This window comes from Crocodylus siamensis, chromosome 4, assembly GCF_052110815.1.
Source record: "Crocodylus siamensis isolate JL-2025a chromosome 4, ASM5211081v1, whole genome shotgun sequence".
In the NCBI taxonomy this organism is placed as follows: domain Eukaryota; kingdom Metazoa; phylum Chordata; order Crocodylia; family Crocodylidae; genus Crocodylus; species Crocodylus siamensis.
This window is the reverse complement of record NC_143398.1, coordinates 130,128,111-130,148,308: the sequence shown is the minus strand read 5'-3', so window position 1 is coordinate 130,148,308 and position 20,198 is coordinate 130,128,111. Positions and strand designations below refer to the sequence as shown.

Below are 20,198 nucleotides of genomic sequence, written 5' to 3'. Positions count from 1 at the left end.
GAGACAGGCTGGGTGGGCGGGAGAAGGGGGATGAATAGTGGAAAGGTACCTGGGTAGTCAGATGTCAGGCAGGTTATAATGTGTCATAAATCCAATGTCTATATTTAGTCCATGATTTTTAGTATCCAGGAGGTTGATGAAGTGAAGTTCATAGGTTCATCTCTGAGAAGTGTTTTGTAAGTTTTTCCTTTGAAGATTAGAACTGAGAGATCGGAGAGAGAGTGGGTGTGAGAAATGTGCTCCCACAGGTAATTGGATATTCTTGTCTTTGATAGGTTTTCGGTGTGTGTTCATTCTGGTGTGCTCCTGTTTGGTCTCTCTTCTGTATTTTCCATCAGGGCATTGGTGCAGTGGATGAGATATATTACATTTCTGGAGGTGCAGCTGTAAGATCTGGGAATGCTGGTGGCTCTGTTGTGGGGTGTAGTAATTGTGGGGCTGGTGGAGATGTGTTGGCAGGTTTTGCATTTCTTGGCATGGCATGGTCTGGATCCATTTGGTGTGTTCTGGGCCAGGAAAAGCATACACTAACTGCAGAAACTTCCTCAGCCTGATGAAGGGTTTTTAAACCTGAAAGCTTGCTTAATTCCCCCTCCCCCCCTAATATTTACACTGGTCTAATAAAAGATATCAGATTCACTCAAAGAACCTTGTCTGCCTATGACCTTAGACCAACATGGCTACAACCTACACCACTGCCTACACATGCATGGCAATTAGCACGCAGTAAACTAATATACTGCACTACCAGATAGTCCGGTCAGATTCAAGTAGAAAGGTACCTGGGAAGTCGCATGTCAGGCAGGTTATAATGTGTCATAAATCCAATGTCTATATTTAGTCCATGATTTTTAGTATCCAGGAGGTTGCTGAAGTGAAGTTCATAGGCTCATCTCTACTATGCTTCTCCACTATATAGGAAATTGGTTGCAGCTAGAGTCAGGGGGGGGTAGCCTATGTGAGGGTGTATACAGGGGCTGGGGAAAGACCCACCAGATGGGGAAAGATAGAATTCTGGGGTGAGGAATATGCCCAGAGACCACTAAGGATGAAGTGGGAGCTTTGGGGAAGGCTCATGAACTTACAAGAAGCTGTAGGGAAAAGAGAATCTTCACAACTGACCCAAAGAAGAAGAGAACCATGACGGGTGAAGGGCAAAATGTACCCCAAGAGATAGACAGCTCTCCCAGAGGGAAAGAGGAGGCTCTGGCTTCATGCTTGAGGGCTATATGAAGAAGAAAAGACCAGCCTGAGTTCTGCCCTACCAAGGTTGGCTAATGTAGGGGGACTACCTGTGGCAGGGTAGCTCCCATCAAATCCCACATGGTGCATCCTTGGGGAAAAGGTGAGTAGGAAACTCCTGAAAACCTCTGCCTCCTGTTTCTGAGTTACTAGGTGACAGAAGAAAGGTCGAGAGAAGCCCAAGAAGGATGTGGTGCCAGAAAGAGTGAAGACCCACTCTGGTGAGTGAGGGTCTTAAAGGGGAGGTGTGTCACAGGGCACTAAGAAATTGCCTAGGGAGAGAGCCCTAGCAGTCAGTCTGGAACCTCTCAGCTGCAAGTTACCATGGCAGCAGGAATGAGGGAATTAGCCCACACCTGTAGGTGGTCAGCTGACTGGAAGAGGCAGGACTTGTGGCATATATAAACCCCAGGCCTGGGACAAGAGAGTCAGCTGTCTGCCAGCAGTCAAGGGGGAAGGAGCTGTCCTAGAGGAAGCTAAGTGAAGAGGCTTGACTGCACGTTCTGCCTCTGGTAAGATTAAGGGGCTTCAGGAGCTCACCAGACACCCTGGCCCACAAGGCCAGTAGTGCTGGGGGAAGGGTGATTTGTTTAAAGAGACAGAGCACACCCTGAGCTACTTGCATTATGTTATAGCCCAGGGGCTTGTATTCTGATTTTTTTGGAGACTGGAGGATTGGGCTGAGGGTATTGGAGAAGGAGGAGGCCTCATTGGGGGCCCACTACAGTGTAGGGACCCCAGTGCCAGCATGTGCGCAGTATTTGGGGGTGAACAGGCCCCAGTGCCAGCATGGGCACAGTACTTGGGGGTGAACAGGCCTCAGTGCCAAGAGACGCCGAGAGAGAGACAGGGCTGCAGAGAGCCCAGTGATGACCGGAGGCCAAGCTAAACTAAGGCCTTGGAGGGACAACATGTGAATGCTATCTGCAAAGCTTGTGGTAAAGGGATGGTTTGGAGCCACGCATCTAGCCCTTAAGGTTGAGGGTGTCCTAAGAGGCTTCCACTTTGGAGTGGGACCCAAAAAGGGCCCGAGAACCCACAGGATTCAGTGGGGTCCATCAGGACCATGCCCAAAATACAAACTTGAGGGCAGCCTCCCTATTTATTATAGTTACAGCAAGACGTGGCAGGAGAGAAAGGTCCACGTTGCTCAGGATTGGCATGGTCAAGGAGCCTTAAGGGTATCATGGCCATCCCTGAGGACACCATCCCATAACAGGTATCCAGCAACACAGTAAGTTATTGTGCTTAAATGCACATGTAGGTAGTGATATCAGGATTAATCTACTCTGGCTCAATTGGAGCTGGAGTATATTCAGTTGCATTAATTGCAGGTGTAGATGTGTCCTCAGTGCATTTATTTTCATGCCATGCCATGTTTCGAATTTCACTTGGAATGTGTGCTAGTACAGTTATCCCCATAAGAACACTAAGTTTTATAGTGGTGGTATTTCAGGTTTTCATGTTTATTTTATAGCATTTATTTGACAGATGCAGCATGTATGCATGCGGGATTCTAGGGGATCAGCAATTTGCCCAGTTTGTTAACCAAGAGCTAATTTTAATCAGAAGTTGGATAATAATTTCAGATTTCCTTAGACTAAGAAATCTTATACTCTCTCATGAGGATTCTGGTACTTCCAGGTTGTTGGTAGGTCAGAGCAGCCATAAAAATAGCTTTTCTCCTGGCATTTTTCCTTCTAAGCCAGTTGAAATCAGAAAACAAAGAGCTGTGACAAAATAAAAAAAAACTGTTTCAGAGCTCAAAAAAAGGTTTGGTTCAGGTTGTTTTTTATGACTTAGTTATAGTTGTGAACAAATGTTGCTATAGGTCCTGTTTGCAATTTTGTGTCTTGGTACCAAAAGGTGAAACACTTCGCAACCTTGATACTTTAAAGTATGGAAAGAGGGCATTGCTGACAGAACAAATTGTTTGGCTATATTGAACCTCAGATAATAAATGAACCCACATAAATGTAAAATAGAGAGGCTAAGGTTTCAAAAGCAATAGTATCTCAGTTGCATTGCCCCTCCCATGTGCTTTTGGGTATACTTTTTTATGACACAAGCACTAATATAGTTAAGTGCAGTTCTTCCTTGGAAAGTGATAATGTGTAAAACTAGCACCTTTATACTCAACAGACCTGCTCTTTTGTTGTGCAAGTTTTAATGATGTAGAGTTGTGTTTTTCAAAACTACTCAGCAGTAGCCAGTCCCATCACTCACTGAAGTCATTGACTTCAACTGAAGCAAACTAAGTGCTTCAACACTGAGCCCTTTGTTGAAGGCTAAAATCTTTCATATATAAGTTGTCCCAGAAAAAGGCTGATCACAGCAGCAGCTCCTATCTGTATCCTAGGGCCCTTGATTAGTGAAATTGTTCTCTCCTGAAACGGAGCAGACATTCCTGAAACTTCCCTAGAACTGAACCAAGTACAAAAGAACATATTAAAAAAGCTATTTTTCAGTTCTTTGTAACTTCCTTATTTTTGTTTTTCCTCTCCATACATAGCCAGTGAAATTGTCAATGGAAAGATCCCAGGATAGAGCTTCAACTAAACTCAAACCATTTTCCTAATCTTAAGTAATGCTCATTTGTGCCCACATGCTTTAGATCAGTCCTGATGATTATGATAGCCTAGAACACATGCATTTATAGTGAGGAGAGTGTATTTATGTTTACTCTCCCAGAGTTAAAAAAGCATCTAAAAAGGATTTGATTCACATTTTTTAAAGGTGTACCTTCAGCCAGTGTTACTTAGTTGATTCCAGGGGTAAATCCTAGTCCTACTAAATTAGACAATGGAATTAGTAGTAATTTAGACAATGGAATTTTGCCACTGGTTGCCACTGGAATCAGGATTTCATCTTAAGCGTTGAATATTGGGTATGTACAAAACTGGGATCATACTAAGATTTTTTTTTGCATCATCAATTTCAGCAGGTTTTACTAGGTACTTCCTGTAATACTTTAAATTTTCAAAACACTTTCAAAACATTACCTGATTAAATCATACTTGCCACACATGCACCCACAATTGTTGAATTCCCTGAATTAAGATACTATAAATATATATCAAGAAAGAAGAATAGAAATTGTTAAGAGCCCCACAATAGTTTCGCTTATAAATATCCACTTGCTTATTAAAATGTTTCAAATATAGATTAAGTTTCTTTGCTCAGGGTTTCACAATAGTTTCATCTGTCTTCAGATGGGACTTACAGATATTTTGAAGCTGGATGCTGTTATCTAAGTTTATTGCACCTTCTCTAAGTACCTTTTTTTTTTTTTGCTGCTGCTGTTCGGCATAATAAATCAAAAGCGGAACCCTTCTGTCCCTTATTATGATGGTACAGTATTGTTATTCTTTCTCCAATAGCAGGTATGAACCACTGTAGCTAACTGCCTGATCCAGGAAAGTGCTAAGTGCTCTCCATTTCTGTTGAGTTCAGCAGGAATTAATGGTATTTAACACTTCACAGAAGGTGCTGAGCATCTTGCAGGTGGAGCAGGCCTAGAACTACCACACTTACTCCATTGGAGTCAATGGCAACATCCCCACTGACTTTAATGGGAGTCAGAATTGACTCTTTCTCTTATGCCACCAGGTTCTGCATTTGGGATCAAATGTTGAATTTTTATAGAAATACAGAGATGAGAAACTGGAAAATAGAACCAGTAGCTAGTTTCCTTTAGTCATCCAGACCCAGTCACGTGGGTTCTGGCATTGTGACTGGGATGGATGATATTTGAAATGTAAACCTATTTTGGGTTGTACTGTCACTGCATTAATGTTTTTATATACATGACAATAAGGCCTGGAGGCTGTAGATGGGTCTAAAGCCTCCAAGTGCTGTGCAGGCATACTAAAGAGACAGCACCTTCTCCAAAAAGAAGCTTCCTGTCTAAGGCAGGGTCACTCAGCTTCTGGCCTACAGTCCAAATACGGTCTGCAAAGCCATCACATCTGGTCTGTGGGGCTCCCCATGGGTTGGGATATTTGGTGGTGGGGGAGCAGTGGCCATTAATATGGCCACCCTCCCCCATGCCAAAATCCCAAACCCCAAGCCTTGTACACCTGGTGGGAGCCAGGCTGTTCTCCCTTTCTCCTGTGGTGCTGTGTTGGGGCGGCGCCATGCCGCCTTCCCCCAAGAGGCAGGGCCATGCTCCCTTCTTTTTCCTGTGGGGCCAGGTTGGGGTTGCCCTCTTTTTCCTCCCCAGGGGTAAGGTCATGTCCTCTTTCCTCCACAAGCAAAAGGGTTGGAGCCAGGCAGTGCCACCTTTTCCACAGCAGCCAGCCCAGGACTGGGGTACACCTGCTTCCCCACTCAACCCACGGGGCTGGGCAATGCCATGTTTCCTTTCCTCCACTGGGCCAAGCCAAAACTGTTTTCCCCCTTGCATGCTGGGTTTAGGCCCCTCCCTCCCACAGGGCTGGATTGTATCCCTCTGCACCCCATCCACCTGCAGGGCTGTGTGAAGCCCCCTTTTCCACCTTGGGGCCAGGCTCAGGCTGGGCTACTCGTCCTCACTCCCACCTATGAGGCCAGATAGTGGCTGCCACGCCAGCCCTAGGAGATGGGGAATTGGCAAAGCAGGGACAAGCCTGAGCTTGCACTTATCTGTCTATCTCCTAACACCTCCTGGCACCCTTCAATGGATCTCATGTTAGTTTAGGGCTTCAATCCTGCAAGTTATTTTGTGAAGGTGTCACAGTACACCTGCACAGTTTCTTCTTGGATCAAGGCCTAACTTCAGACAGGTTGTATCAGGCCAGAGTGACAAACCAAAGGAGAGAAGAGAGGAGGGCAGGTGAATTAGTGAAAGAAAGATCACAGAGTTACCTAACACAAGTTGTCAAAAAAATTGAAAAAGAAGACAGTAATAGCCTAATGGATTAATGTGGCTAATTAATAAATGGTTATAGCTAGGGCTGGATTAACACATAGGCAAACTAGGCACATGCCTACAGCCCTAAGTGAAGAAGAGGACAAGTTGTGCTTATTTTACCATGGCAGTGCCACCGCCGCACCACTGCAGTGCTGCCCAGCTCCTTTTATCTTCTAGGGGTGCATGCTGCATTTCCAAGCTCTGGCAGTGGCTGCTGGCTGCCCTATGCAAAGCAACAAGGTTTATGTCACAGGCCAGCTGGGCACTGTAAGTATATCAATTTAGTTGCAGACTGACTGAGCACTGCAACTTTATTAGCCACTGGGATTCTTGGTTCGGGATTGAGAAGTTTATGTTGGAAAGGAAAGAAATGACAAGTTTCACTTACAAAAAGGAATAAATTTTACTTATGACAACAAAAGATATAGTTTGCATATATAATGGTTAATAAAAAGGTTAAGTTAATAAGCAGACAACATAACAATACAGATTAAAATTGACAATGATAATAAAACAGATAAAGAAATTAACCAGGAGTTCCCACTTGGTTAGTAACTTATCGGTAGTCCCTTGGTTAGAAGATGCATGGCAACTTGAATCAGCGAAGTCAGATGTCTCTGAACTGGGCTGCTCGAAGGATACTGGTGGAAGCCCCTCAGTCAGGATCTGGTCTCACTCTCACAGGGAGTAAGAGATATCCGTGGGGTATGGGACAGCAATGACCCTTCTGTTCTGTCCTTCCTGAGGGTTACTATGACGTGTGTGTTCTTTTATATTCTAATTATGCTAATTTTTACTTATATAGCCATTTATAATATTGCTCTATAGCTGTTATCCTAAGGGGTTAAAAGGTGTTAGAAATTATAATAAGTTACTGCCCAAGCTTGGGTTGATCCAGTAAGCAAATTGCAACACAACATCTTCAGGTTTAAAATTAACATTACCCCGCCTTAATCCAGCCCCTTCAAAACTCTCTGACCATGCTTTTTTGAGATGTCCTTTCTTGAAATGTACTAGATAAGCTGGGCAGTTGAATCCAGCTTTTATCATCATCAAAGCTAAATTCGGAGCGAGAAAGAACTATTAGGTCAGCTAATTTCACAGCTGGAGCTTTGTCTTTGAGGCCTAGTCAGTTCCACAAACAGTTACAAGTTACATTTGCGGGTTACAAAAATACAAGCTACATATTAGACAAAAGTTCCAAATGCCTCCAAGAAGCACATATTTATTGCTTATTAATTTCTTTGGTTCTGGCCATCACAGGTTTGTTGCTAGTTTGTTTGCCTACGGCTCATTAAAAGGTTAATCCAGCCCTGGTTATTGCTCTTCCTATTTTCATGCCCCCTGAGAGTGCCAAAATATCATGGTGCTTCTGGCTCACCGAGTTCTGGAACTCTCATAAGAAAGCCTCTTCCAGTGATAGTCACAGATCCAGGTCAAGCTCTGTTGTCATTGGCCGTAGGAAGAAAAACAAAGCATTCAAACTTTTGGGGGCTAGTTATACTGAGGCTGAGTAGTTGACCACTGTTAGCTTTGACTTTCAGACAGGGGCCAGTTTCTTTAGGAGTGTCACAGCTTCCAAAGCTCATTTTATCACCTGAGAACAGCATGTGTTTTAATCACCTTTGATTTTCCTAGTGTTGTCTGCTCTGCATTGGTCTTTTCTAGAGGAAACTCCTCAGGACAGAAATGCCTTTATAATGATGTCCTATTTAGCAACCAATACATTGTCAGCACTTAGCAAACCATAATAGTACTATTACCTAGCAAAAATAGGTCAAATATAGGGCTGTTTGCCAGTTCTTGGTCCCTGTCCCCAGAGGTTAGGTTCTACATGAAAGCAAAACAGGGCTGCTCCACTTCACATCATGTATCATGCTCATCAGTGATGTGGCATACAACATATGTCTGATATCTTGCTTCAGCCAAAAAACAGGTATAACATGTCTTTTATTTTACTGACATGCTTGTAACAGACCACCAAATGCATCGACCCCCATTGATGTTTTACATAAACTCTTTCCATTTGGTTGCCTTCTTTCACACATGATGCTCTGCTACAATTAATTAAAGAACATTTGTAATTTGAAGTAACTAACATGAAGTAATCCTTGGATTGTTACATGAGGAATGATATGAAAAATTTGGCTTGAGAATCTAATCCATCTACTGTCTGCCACAAATAAAAATCTTCATATGTACATCAAAGTAATCAATTCATTAATTTACAATTTCATAAACCTTCAGTGAGTCCTGTAAATCCACAGGGTATCCCTAGTGTTGGAGTTTTACTTGGAAATCTGATGTAGCTGACAGATGTGTACTGTGAAAACTCATGTATCTTCCCACACAGCATCTTTTAGCTTATCCATCTACGCCCTCTCTCACACAGCAGTTGTTCCATGTCAGAGTCTGAATAGCTTAAAATCCTTAGAACATCTCAGGCCAGATTCATCCCTGGAGTGGAGGAATTTGGTCTAAATGATGAATTGAAATGGAGTTAAATTAAAGAAGACTCTAAACCTCTCTGAGATTTGCCTTTTGAAATTGTCCATGCTAAAGTCTTTGGGCACTTTTACATATGCTCCAGGGGTGGGGAGGGGTGGTGCTTTAATTACAGAAGCTCTGAGAGCTGCTCTAATTAAAGCATTATCACATTTCATGCATCAGCATCCCCACACTTAAAACTGGTGGTGGTGGGTGCTTGAACTAATGAGCTTTAGTTCAAGCACCCCCACTGCCTTTTTTTAAACATAGGGATGCTGATATATGAGAGACAAGAGGCTGCTGGAGCGCAGCAATTGCCACACTCCAGCAGACTTGATTAATCAAGTCCAATGCATCAGAGCAGCCTCTGTGCTTGTGTATAGGTGCCCTTAGAGCTCATTTCTGAAACTACTTACATCAGTGGAAAGATTCCCATTAACTTCAGTTAGCTTTGGATCTATCTAATGAGGCTAAATCCAGATTCTGCTGAAGTCAATGAGAGTTTTGACTTCAGTGGTCTTTAGATAGAGCTTTTTAGTGGGCTGAGGATTTATTCCATATACTTGGAAGCGTGTGACTTAGTTTGCTTTAAAGATCATGAGGGCAAAATTTCATCTTTGAGATGTGACCTGTCAAAATGTATTCCTAATAATAAAAACTTTTTTTTTCATCCAATTTTAAACATAAAAACAGTAGAAATCTGTTGGCAGTAAAACCTGCCAACAAGTCCTGTTTTCTGTGTCTGGAGATAAATTCTGTAAAGCAAAAACTAGTTTAAAGAATTCTTGCTTTTTTGGCTTCATATGCCCTTGGATGTTAGTGCTAAAACTCCTGTTTGCTTCAAAGCATGCTAGATTTTGTGGCAGTGTTGCAACTTGACCTGTTAACTCACAACTGGGACCACCAAACTAATGTACTCAACTGCTTGAATTAACTCTATGTTAGATATCAATTCTCCTATTGTGGAAAGCCTTTTCAATAAATTATCTCTTTTCCCCCCTCCCAACTTGTATGTGGTGGTGGGGAGAATGCTTTCAGTAACAGTTGAATCTGAGTACTCCACCTTGAGAGGTGCTGATTGCTCCTCCCCTCCTCCACTTTCTTTGATTTGAATGGAAAGTGAGGAAACAACAATTCTCAGGAAGCTGCTAAGCACTTTATGGAAAGTGACCCTAAATAACTTTGTCAGTCAAGCTTTCTTGAATTTATTGGAACACCAGTTGTTGTAGCAGCAAAAGCAATTAGGCTTTCTGAAAGTTCCTCAAGACCTCTGAGTATAAGGCCCTCAGATTCCAAAGAGTTATTTAAAAATGGGGGAGAAGGGGGTATATTTTCCAGTGTTGACTATTGTTTCTTTTTTAAACCAAATTGGAGGGGGGGGTTGCTCCTTATTTCTAGTCATTTTGATCATCTTGTCACATGTTAAAATGCTCTGTATTACCGTTTCTCTTTGGTAGCCTCTATTTGCTACTTCTTAAATGTAGAAAACTTGGCACTCATATGTTTGCTTCTAACAAGATGCCATTTGTGAAAATGCATTGATTTCTAATCAACATTGCAATTTTAAATGGCATTTCTAAACTCTGTTACAAGCAGCTGCTTACAAAATTCAAAGCCTAAAAATTAATTAAAATCTAAGGCATCCTTAGTTGTCTCCTTTTCCTTTCTAAGCAATGTCAAATGTTCTTGCTAAGTCAGGAACTAATGTTAGCAGCACATTAATTTGGTTATTGCTCTTTGGATTACTGAATATTCCAGTTCTATTGTTCTGATAGCCATAGTCATCTTTTTATTTGTGTTTATAAGAACAGTGGCTAATATCCTTCAGTGTGAGCGCTGTGACTCCAGATATATTGTTGACAATGTTTTGAGAACATTTATACCTCCCATGGCATAGGAATTAAAAAAGATCAAGGCTGTACTTTAGAGAGATGGAGCTCCATGTATAGGAAATGATTGGATTTGGGGCAAGGAGAAAATACTTGAAGAACAAAGCTCCTCTTCTGAGAATTTGGTCTTTTACTCATCACAGTCAACAGGATTTCCATCAGGTTGGACCAAGCTTCTTGTTATACCTGTGGAGTTTATTTTAATTTTTGCCATATGTCATGCATGGCTGTAAGTGCAACAGAGAAAAGTTTGGTTAAATTCTTTAGTAGCATCATTATCCTGGGATTATTAATCTTCTGGGATTCCCTAAGCATATGTTAATCAATTACTTCTCTGCCATGGAAGCAACACAGCATTGTCAGTGCCCTAGCCCTCCCTGCTTTTTTCTTGCCTGTGGCCTATTTTAGGTTGTCATTTGTTTGTAATGTGTATTGTGACTGGTATGCACATTACAAGGGTTGGCATGGACAATTTTTAGGACTGTTTGGATATGTGTCTGCACATGCAGGAGACTTGGCTCAGTGGCCTCAGAAGCTTCTTCCACAACATATGACTGGAAGAGCCTTTTAGAGAACGCAAATAGAACATGAAGAGAAGAAGCTACACAGAGGGTGCATCTACACCTGCAATTAATGTGACTGAATAAACTCTGACGCAATCTGAGTTGGAGTAAACTAATCTAGACATCACTGTCTACACATGTGTTTAAGCACAGTAATTGATTCTTCCATTGGACAGCGCTTGTGGCTAATGGGACTATCTGATGGCACAGCAAATTAGTCTACACAGGCCTAATTGCTATGCATATGTAGATGGTGACATAGTCTACTGTACAGTGTAGATGCACCCAGGAACTATAAAATAATATATACAATTTTTAGGGGACAAGACTCCATAGTATTTTATTCACAATACAAAAAAAATACACTTGTAAAGAATCTAAGTTTAAAATTCCATTCTTTATTAATTGTATTTCACAACATCAAGCATTCTGAATTGAGAATATGGCCTCAATGTGCTCATCAATGTACAAATAACTAGTAAAAAGCCAGTCCTTACCTAGACATATTATGATCTGAATCAGGGAGCAGTAACGTTTTGCTACTGTGGGTAGCTGTGTGCAACCGAGACCCTGTTGCAGACTGCATCCCCACACCTCTCTGGCATCAGCAGATACTGTGAAGGGAACAGATAAATAAAAGGGCAGGTGCAAGAACCCTGGGGATGGCAACTCCGCTGTGGCAGAGGACCCTGGAGATGCCTTCTTTGCTGTCATTGCTGGGACATGCTGCTGATTCCATCATGGGCTGCTGCATGGCAGATCCAGTGTCTTTGCAGGCCAGATCTGATTTGTGGACCTTAGGTTGCTTAACTCTGGTCTGAATAGACAGAGAATTATAATTCTCCTTTTAACAGGTGGGAAACTGAGGCACCGAGAAGTTAAGCGACTCACTCAAGGTCATGTGAGGAATCTGCAGCAGAGCCAGAGATGAAACCTACATCTCACTAAGTCCAAATGGGTGCTTTCACCATCAGGTCATCTTTACTCTCTACTTTTCTTCACCTGAACAGATCCTTCTCAGTAGCTTCTTAATGGAGTCATTCAGTGGGCAGGCAACTGGGGATTCTGCTTTTAAAATATGGGCATTCTGCTCACCCAAGCCTCTGAAGGGTAGGCAGGCCAAAATTCACCAATGTTGGTTTTTGTAAAATCAGAAGGAATACAGTACAGTGCTCACATCTGCTGCTTTCCTCTGACTTAAAAATTAAAACATTTGAAAACCAAATAACATTCTGATGGCTTTTTCTGCCATTTTTGCTGCTTCGTGAGATTAATGAAAAAGCCACTGGTCTCTCCAGACAGCAACAATGAAAAATGAGAACAAAGCTTCATTTTTTTTATCCATGCTGAAATGTTTATTTGAAAGCAGCACGGCAAGGTGGAATAGTTTGATTTGATTAGCAAGTCTAAATGTATTAGCAGCAAGACAGAAACTATATTACAATTAGTGATAATTAGTTGCACTGATTACTTCAGACTGCAATACTGTCTGACAGATGTTTTTTTTCCTGTGGTACGAAGTAGCCTAGGCACACCCAGGGGGTATGCCCTGTCCCCTGATGGCAGTGGTGATGGTCAGGCAGGGTGCTGAGAAAGGGGTCAGCTACTAGAATGGCTTCCTCTCCTCTCTATAGAGCTAGGCCAAAAACAAATACTTAACTGTATATAATTTATTACAAGAATAAATACAGGTGCTTAATATAAAACATATAATATTTACAAGGCTTAACATGTAATACTATATATAATATTCCACAATTCACATATAATACCAAATAACTTACACCTATAAAACACCATTAACACACAGAGATATTAACCTATATAACCCAAATAACTTAACCGTAACATTTTTTTAAACCGTCACAAATAGAGATACCAATATACACATTGAGACATTAAAACACATAAACCATATAACCCCCCTTAAAGAATACCCCTAGCCATATAGCCCTTAACACAACAACCGCAAAATAGGGAGTGGACTCAACACCCCCCTGAACAGTTTCCCTGAAGCCCCTCCCCTTTAGGGCCCTGGGATATGGACATGTGCCTCCTGCAATGGAGGGTGGAGGCAGCAGACCCTCCTCACCTGTGTCAGCCTCCCCTGCAGGGCCCACTTCCCCAGTAACTCATAATACCTTTCTGGATAAGTCAAGGTTCATCCCCTTGTGGCCGATCCCACAAGAGCCTCTCCCCAGCGGCACCTTTGGCTCTCCTCCATGGCCTGGCACCCTGCACTGGGCACTCAGGGCTTGCTCTCTCTTGTGGGAGCCAAGCCCTTGCAGGCTGCGACTCCTCAGTCTCACACCAGGGGTTCTCCCCGTTCCTGGGCCCTGCTCTGGGCATCAGTGCTCTTTTAGTTAGAAGTAGAGCCGTACTGCGGGGCTCCGGTCACGTGCCCTAGGGCCGGAGCTAATGTGAGCAGCCGTGAGCTGCTTCAAAGTCAGTTCTCTGTGCACGAACCTGCACACTGGGTGAGGCCCAAGCAGCCATCAGCTGCTCCCAGGGCCAGCGCTCCATGTGCCAATCTGCACAGTGACTGCCCGGTTGCTTGCTGGGTGTGCAGGCTCAAGCTGCCTCAAGCAGCTCCTAGAGCCTGATCCCCGTGTGCCAATTTGCGCACCACTGAAGCTCAAACAGGGTTCTGAGGATTGCCATCTCTGGAGCTTCTCTCTCCTTGCCATCCCTCATCATCTGTCCCCAGCATGGTGAGCATGCTCCCCTTTTATACTCTTCAGGGGTTCCAACCCCCAAAGTTCTCTGGACCTGGCTGGTGAAGTTCTGATTCAGATCCAGTTGCTCCTTACGCCCTCCCTTCAGAAAAGGGCAGGGCATTGCTTCCCTTGTTCTGCCTCCGGATTGGTGGGCAGGTGCCACCAATCAAACAGCAGACCCTCCATCCTGGGACTCAATCCAAGCTCTGAAAAGGTAAACCAACAACCGTATTAAAATAAAAGTGTTCTTTACCCTTGTAATGGTTCATAGCTTCCCATGTGGCAGTACCTTATTCTTGTTGTCATTCCCCTATAAAGTCTCCAGGCCCTTAGAGCTAGCTGCTGTAACTACGGATGTCACAAGCAAACTTTTTTTTTTAAACAAAAATATTTTTTAGTGAATTCACTAACATTAGAATATTGATGATCAACAACCCTTGGGAAGGATTCTCCTTCCACCTGGAGAGTATGTTGCTTATCTCGTCTTACCACCATTGTTTCTGAACTAGTATTCTGGAGTTGAGAGAATCCAGTCTCAATAGCAAAAATACATTTGCAGGTAGGATTAGGTGATGTAAAACCCTATAAGGGGTAATATCCCAGAGTAATAAAATGACCTACCATTAAGCTAGCTTCAACCTAACAACATAGAGAATCATGTTTAAGCAAATTATTATTGCAAGCAGATCAAGGTGGGCAAAAATGCACAAACAACATCTAACATGTCTATAAGACAACTCACAATAACAATGATTTCTAAACACTCCTTAAACTAGAAACACCAGTTCAAATAGAACCACTCTTCATATTTTGTGTCTTTGTGATAGACAGCTGCTATATCAAACCCTGAATACACATCCTACCACACAATTGCATCTCTAACTTCTAGGGACCACAGACTGAAATGCACTGGCTAAGCCTGATACATATTAGGCTCTGACAATCACCCTGTTTTTTGAGAATAAAATGATATGATTTTGGATGTCTTGCTTTTGGTATATGAGCAATAATCCCATTATCAGTCATCCAGGATAAACTGAATTATGATATGTATTAATATAGATACTGCACTCTGTGAGCAGTTTAGAGAGCAGATAAGCTAAAAAGTATGTAGTTCTATGGGCCAGACATGTTTTGGGTTTTCTTCTATGATGCATTACATTATGTTCTGTGGTGTTGTATCTGCATTTTACTACTTGTTTCATCGCAGGATTTAGATACTTTACAAAGTAATGCTGTATGTGCAGAGCAGTAAGGCCTGGCAAATAAATATATTTTTACTATGCAGTTCATCTGTTTAGGGAGTGAGCATGCAATAGCTAAGTGGTTAGTCATCAGAAACTGCTCACAAGATATCCCTGAAAACTCCTGGAATAACTAGCTATGTAAGAAATCACTGATGGTTAATATTGTGTCAGTGCACATTTCCAGCCCTACAAAGGTATGCATATCAAACACTAATTAAGAAAAATAACTTGCGCACCATCTTGTAGTTTTAGGGTTGAGATATTGTCAAGCCCCACCACCTTTCAGCCTTAGGATCAGAATTGCAAAGAGTTATATTTCAGACTATAGAATTTTGTTTGACATATTGTACATCTCTTTTCATAGTGAGACATGTCTAAGATGATTCTGAAAGAATAGTACCTTGTATAGTTCTTTAGGTCAGTTATCAGGAGTTGCGATGTAAAGACAGGGTAACTTTATGTTGAGTAAAAAAGAACTGCCTAGCATCTGCCAAAGAAAAATGTTAGGGCAAAATTGTTTACTGAATCACTTTTCTTACAGGCATGAACCTGCTCCTGCCTTCTTGGGAAGAGCTTAGTGTTCTAATCTCCTACTGACTTCAGTGTGAGGAATGGACCTGTAGCATTTCCCTATAGCGCTCGGCACTGAACAGCATAGTTCAGCTCAGTGAATGAGGTCCAGGAGCAGCAGAGTGCTAGCTCTGATCTATGTACAAGGGGAAAACAATCACAAAGGCTGAGAGAATTACAGAGAATGTGAAATGAAATAAAATGGAGAATAACATAAGAGGGAGAATGGGAGGGGAAAGACAAGGAAGAAGGAAAGAGGCTGATTAACTGGAGGGCTGTGCAGAACTTCTGCAGTGAGCATTCCTATAATCTTTGCCTTCCGGCATCATCAATTTCAGTAGGATCTCAGGGGTATTGACTTAGCTTTAACTGCTAGACCAAGTGTGTCAAAGTTGCCTTGGTCTCCTTGGCCAGTTCTAGACCTTGGGGGTCCTCACAGGCTGGATCAGGATCCACCTTGTTCCTCCCCGCCACTGCTGACACACGTCTGGAATAGGGTTCCATACCCCGGATTTTGGTGGTGGGTCCCACTTCTATTTTCCATGCTCCTGAATTACTGGCCCCTCTTGGAGTCCCATGGGCCAGATGAAATGGTTCCATGGGCCATATCTTTGACATCCCTATGCTTGACTATTCTGTACAGAGTCCATGGAGTATTCACTTATCAGATCAACAGAGGAGGTTCTATTGAAGTAGTTATGTAGATTCAACTCCAGGATTGTAGCTATAATTAATAGGAATGGGGGGGCAGTATTATTTTAATTAGTTTATGAGCTTTCTAGTGGCCTTCTTGTCTTCTTTTACAGAAGCCACCAGACCCAAACAGATCAATGATGTGTGCATGTAGTTAAGCCTCAGTAAATAAGGGTTATTTAAAACCTATCTGTGCCAGTGTGTATCCTCAGATTATTAAGATACAGAGAACAAAGACACCATAGCAACAAAGAGAGAATTTACTTTTTTTGAAATTCCTGAAGGCATGTTTATTGATTAGAGAACCATAACTTTAAATGAGAAGAGAAAGACAGGAAACAAAAGTTTCATAACCATGTGTTTGCAGGGGCCTAAAATGGGAAACAAAGAGGATAAAATACGTGGAGTTAAAATGCCCAATCTGATTCTTACAAGATATGTGGTCTAGGTGGGGTTAAATCTGATAAGGATTTAAGAAAGACTCTGTTTAAAAAAATAAAAAATAAAAGAATGACAATTTAGAGATGGTCAGCATATCCAAACTGACTAATTATTATTTTTTAATATAATTTAAATTTACATAGCAATCCAAATGTTATGTATTGGACCTATGATAATGTGTTGGATCAAACCCCCTCTTCTAAACATTATAGAATATTTGTAGAGGTGATGAAAGTGGTTTTAAAATTAATCCCAAACTCAAGGCTCCATAATTAAAGTGTTTATCTTTTTAGTAGGCTAAAAAAAAAAAGAGACCCTTTATCACCCTTTCAATCTAGTTATTATTTCTCAAATGAGGAGTTTAAATCTGAATCTGAAGTGTGCACTTTGGGTCTAACTAATACCTAAATTGAATTGAGGTCCATGGTTAACTTGAATTCATTGACTAATTAAAATTTCTGAGAGAGATTATCATAACATACCCTGATTTAACTTTAAAATCTTTAATATTGTGTTTCTTTGCTGATGTTCATAGAGGACTTTTCAGAAAGAAAGGGTGGCTAGATGTGAGCATAGCAAAACCATCTGCTGCTAGTGCAGGAAACTGAAAATGCAACTGACAGCAAAACTCTGAAACTGACTAGACACAAACTACTCTCACCTATTGGAAAGTATCAGATTGGGCAAAGTATGGGGATTGATTTGTTTCTTTTATGTGACTTTGTTTCAGTTTAAGTAAGTTCAGGTATTATTTGCAGCTATAATAAAATAATGTAAGAAAAAAAGGTCACGTGTGAAGCTGATGCTGTTCCTCTAACTACAATGTTACAGATTTTAAAAATTCCAAATTAAACTCAATCCGTTCTTTTTAATCTCCACTAAATTAGAGAGATATATACACATCAGAAACTTTTGTGAGCTGGAATTCACTTCATCAAATGCCGAAGTGTGCTCCAGCTCATGAAAGCTTATGATATATATGCTTAGTTATTCTATAAAGGGCAAAGCTACCCTGCCTTTTAAAAAAAAACTGTATCTCTTCACTTGGGAAAAATAAATCTAAGGCCATTGTTGGTGCATTTGTGACTTAGCAGTGAAAGCTCACAGGTGCTTATGCAAGACAAGTAATGAAAAACTGGATACTTTTTTTTTGTGTGCATATTATACCCAAGAAGTTTCTTGCCAGAAATGTTTCAGTAAATGCTAGAAACTTTAGAGCACCTCTCCATCTCTAAAAAGCAAATATGTTGATTCAGTTTTGGTATAACACAGCACAGCATGGTATCACAAAGGTTGTTGCTTTCAGTTTCCTCCAGTGCCTCTTAAACTTTATTCTCAAAGCCTGCTGTCCTCTCTTGTGCTGCTTTCCAGTTATCACGTAAGTGCAGGGGGTCATTTGGCTTTTCAGAATTTGATTAGTGCCATTGTTATTAATCATTCAGTTTGTTTGGTAGCTGCAAAAATGATCTGAATAGCAATTTGCAAAATCTGATTTAGGATTTAACTTCACTTTAAAAATTAATTAGCACCAATGTTGAGGGCTCTTAACAAGGCATACATCTTTTTTTTCCCCCTCTCGTCTATGAATTTAGAGCCAAGGAAAAGCATGAGACTAACAGCACAAGAAAAGTTCTAATTGAAATTCTGCCCTATAGTACTGATTTTTCCTCTGTAACAGGAGTATGTGAACCTCTTATTCCTCTTTTTCAACTCTCGGTCTCTTCTGTCCATATATTTCTATCTGGTGAGCGTGTCCCTCAGATGGAAGCTGTATTAGCAATGTTCACTGTTGTTCATAGGGCAGGTGTAGTGCAGGCAATTGCAAGCCCATGAATTCTCTATGGGTATGTTTTCCTGTAATCCTGCTATAAATTAACTTACAGAGCAAGCTGCTTTCTTAGTTTCTTACCAGAAAGCCTATCTCACGTGTGACCAGAGGTTAGTTAATGACAAGGCCCAACTCAGGAATAAATTGGAGACAAAGTCATGACAGTGATAAAATGTGTGCTTAAGATCATTGTATGCTATTTGGTTAAATGGTGGTTGCAGAGCACTGTCTTCCTATCTATTTAGACACCCCCCCTTACTGAAGTATCCACAGTTCACCAGCATTAATGAATTTCCAGTGAGAGACAACTTTGTACCAGCAAATTCATCAATGCTGGCAACATATTATCCCCATTAAACAGCTGAGAAAGTGAGGCACATAGAGCTTAATAGAAATATTTGATAAGTGCTCAGCCAGGAACAATGGCTGTTAATATTTGAGGGATATTCCTAAATCTTGACTGTTTGAAAAATCTAGCCCCAAGCAAGATGGCTGTCACCACATCGGAAGTCAATGGAGCATCCAGACTTGATGCTTCTATGTCTTTGACTTGCCGTGGCTATGGAATAAGGGAGTACTTCATCTCTGAAGCCAAGGAGGCATTTGGTAGGTTTTGAAACAAGAACCTCCCACCCATCTTTCTCAACCTGCATCAGTGGCAGGCTAGGAAGCATATGAAATGTCAGGCTCTGCAACACATCTTTCATGGATCTATTCTGTATTGCTGTCATATCTTAAGAACATCGATAACCTTCCATCTTCCCACATCTACTCTGCAAGGCAGAGCACCATCAGTTAGTTGTTGTGTGCCAAACCTCGGACTTGGTTTCTTTTCAGATTGTTGCAATTTAGGTTAAGCAAGCTCTTCTGTGGGCAGACATGGGCCTTCTTCAGCTTTGATTGACACTCATTTGTTATGCTCCACTTTCCATTTGGTCCAAGTTGGCATCAGTGGAGAAAGCCTCTGATCTTAGCCTTCTTTGGTTAGACATTTGTTATGCGCTGCCACAAGAAGCTGCCTGCGTAGTGCACATCAAGCAATGTGCCAGTCTTATCCTTGTCAGCGTTATGCAAATCTGCAGCACTGATGTTAATGCCAGTTTGGTTTTTATAGCTTGGTGACAGCAACAGCCCTCAATATTAAATACAAATATACGTACACAGTTACAGCAATGATTGCTCTAGATGTTCAGCTAGTCATAATATTTGCACTTGGGGTGATAAGGAGCTTTGAATGATAATAGCACTATAGTAGGAGCTTGTTAAAGTGACAGTAACCCTTGTGTCATTATTGAGTTGTGCGTTCCTGCTTGCACTCCTACTGTTTTCGCATAAAATGTACGTCTCCATTTGCGTGTGTAATGTTTTGTATTTGTTCCACTACAGCAGCTTGAGACTAATAAACTTAGGGGTCTAAACTTCCCACAAAGCTTGGTACAGCAGTAATTCTTTGGTGGAAAAAAAAGAGGAAACAATTTTAATTGTACAAAACCTTTCTAACTTGGGTCTTGTTTCATTAAAATAAGCCAGTTCTGACAGGAGATAATCAAGTCCTAAAAGACAGGCAACATTCAGGCAGATTTTGTTTGCTAATGAAAGTGAGGCTGTCATACTCTATCCAGCTTCTTTA

General features: G+C 41.5%; 1 protein-coding gene across 3 annotated transcripts in view; it reads left to right on the top strand.

The window, feature by feature from the left end:
• The window catches only part of PHF21B (PHD finger protein 21B), a 266,164-nt gene that overhangs the window by 24,956 nt on the left and 221,010 nt on the right, over positions 1 to 20,198 (top strand). The window lies entirely within an intron of this gene.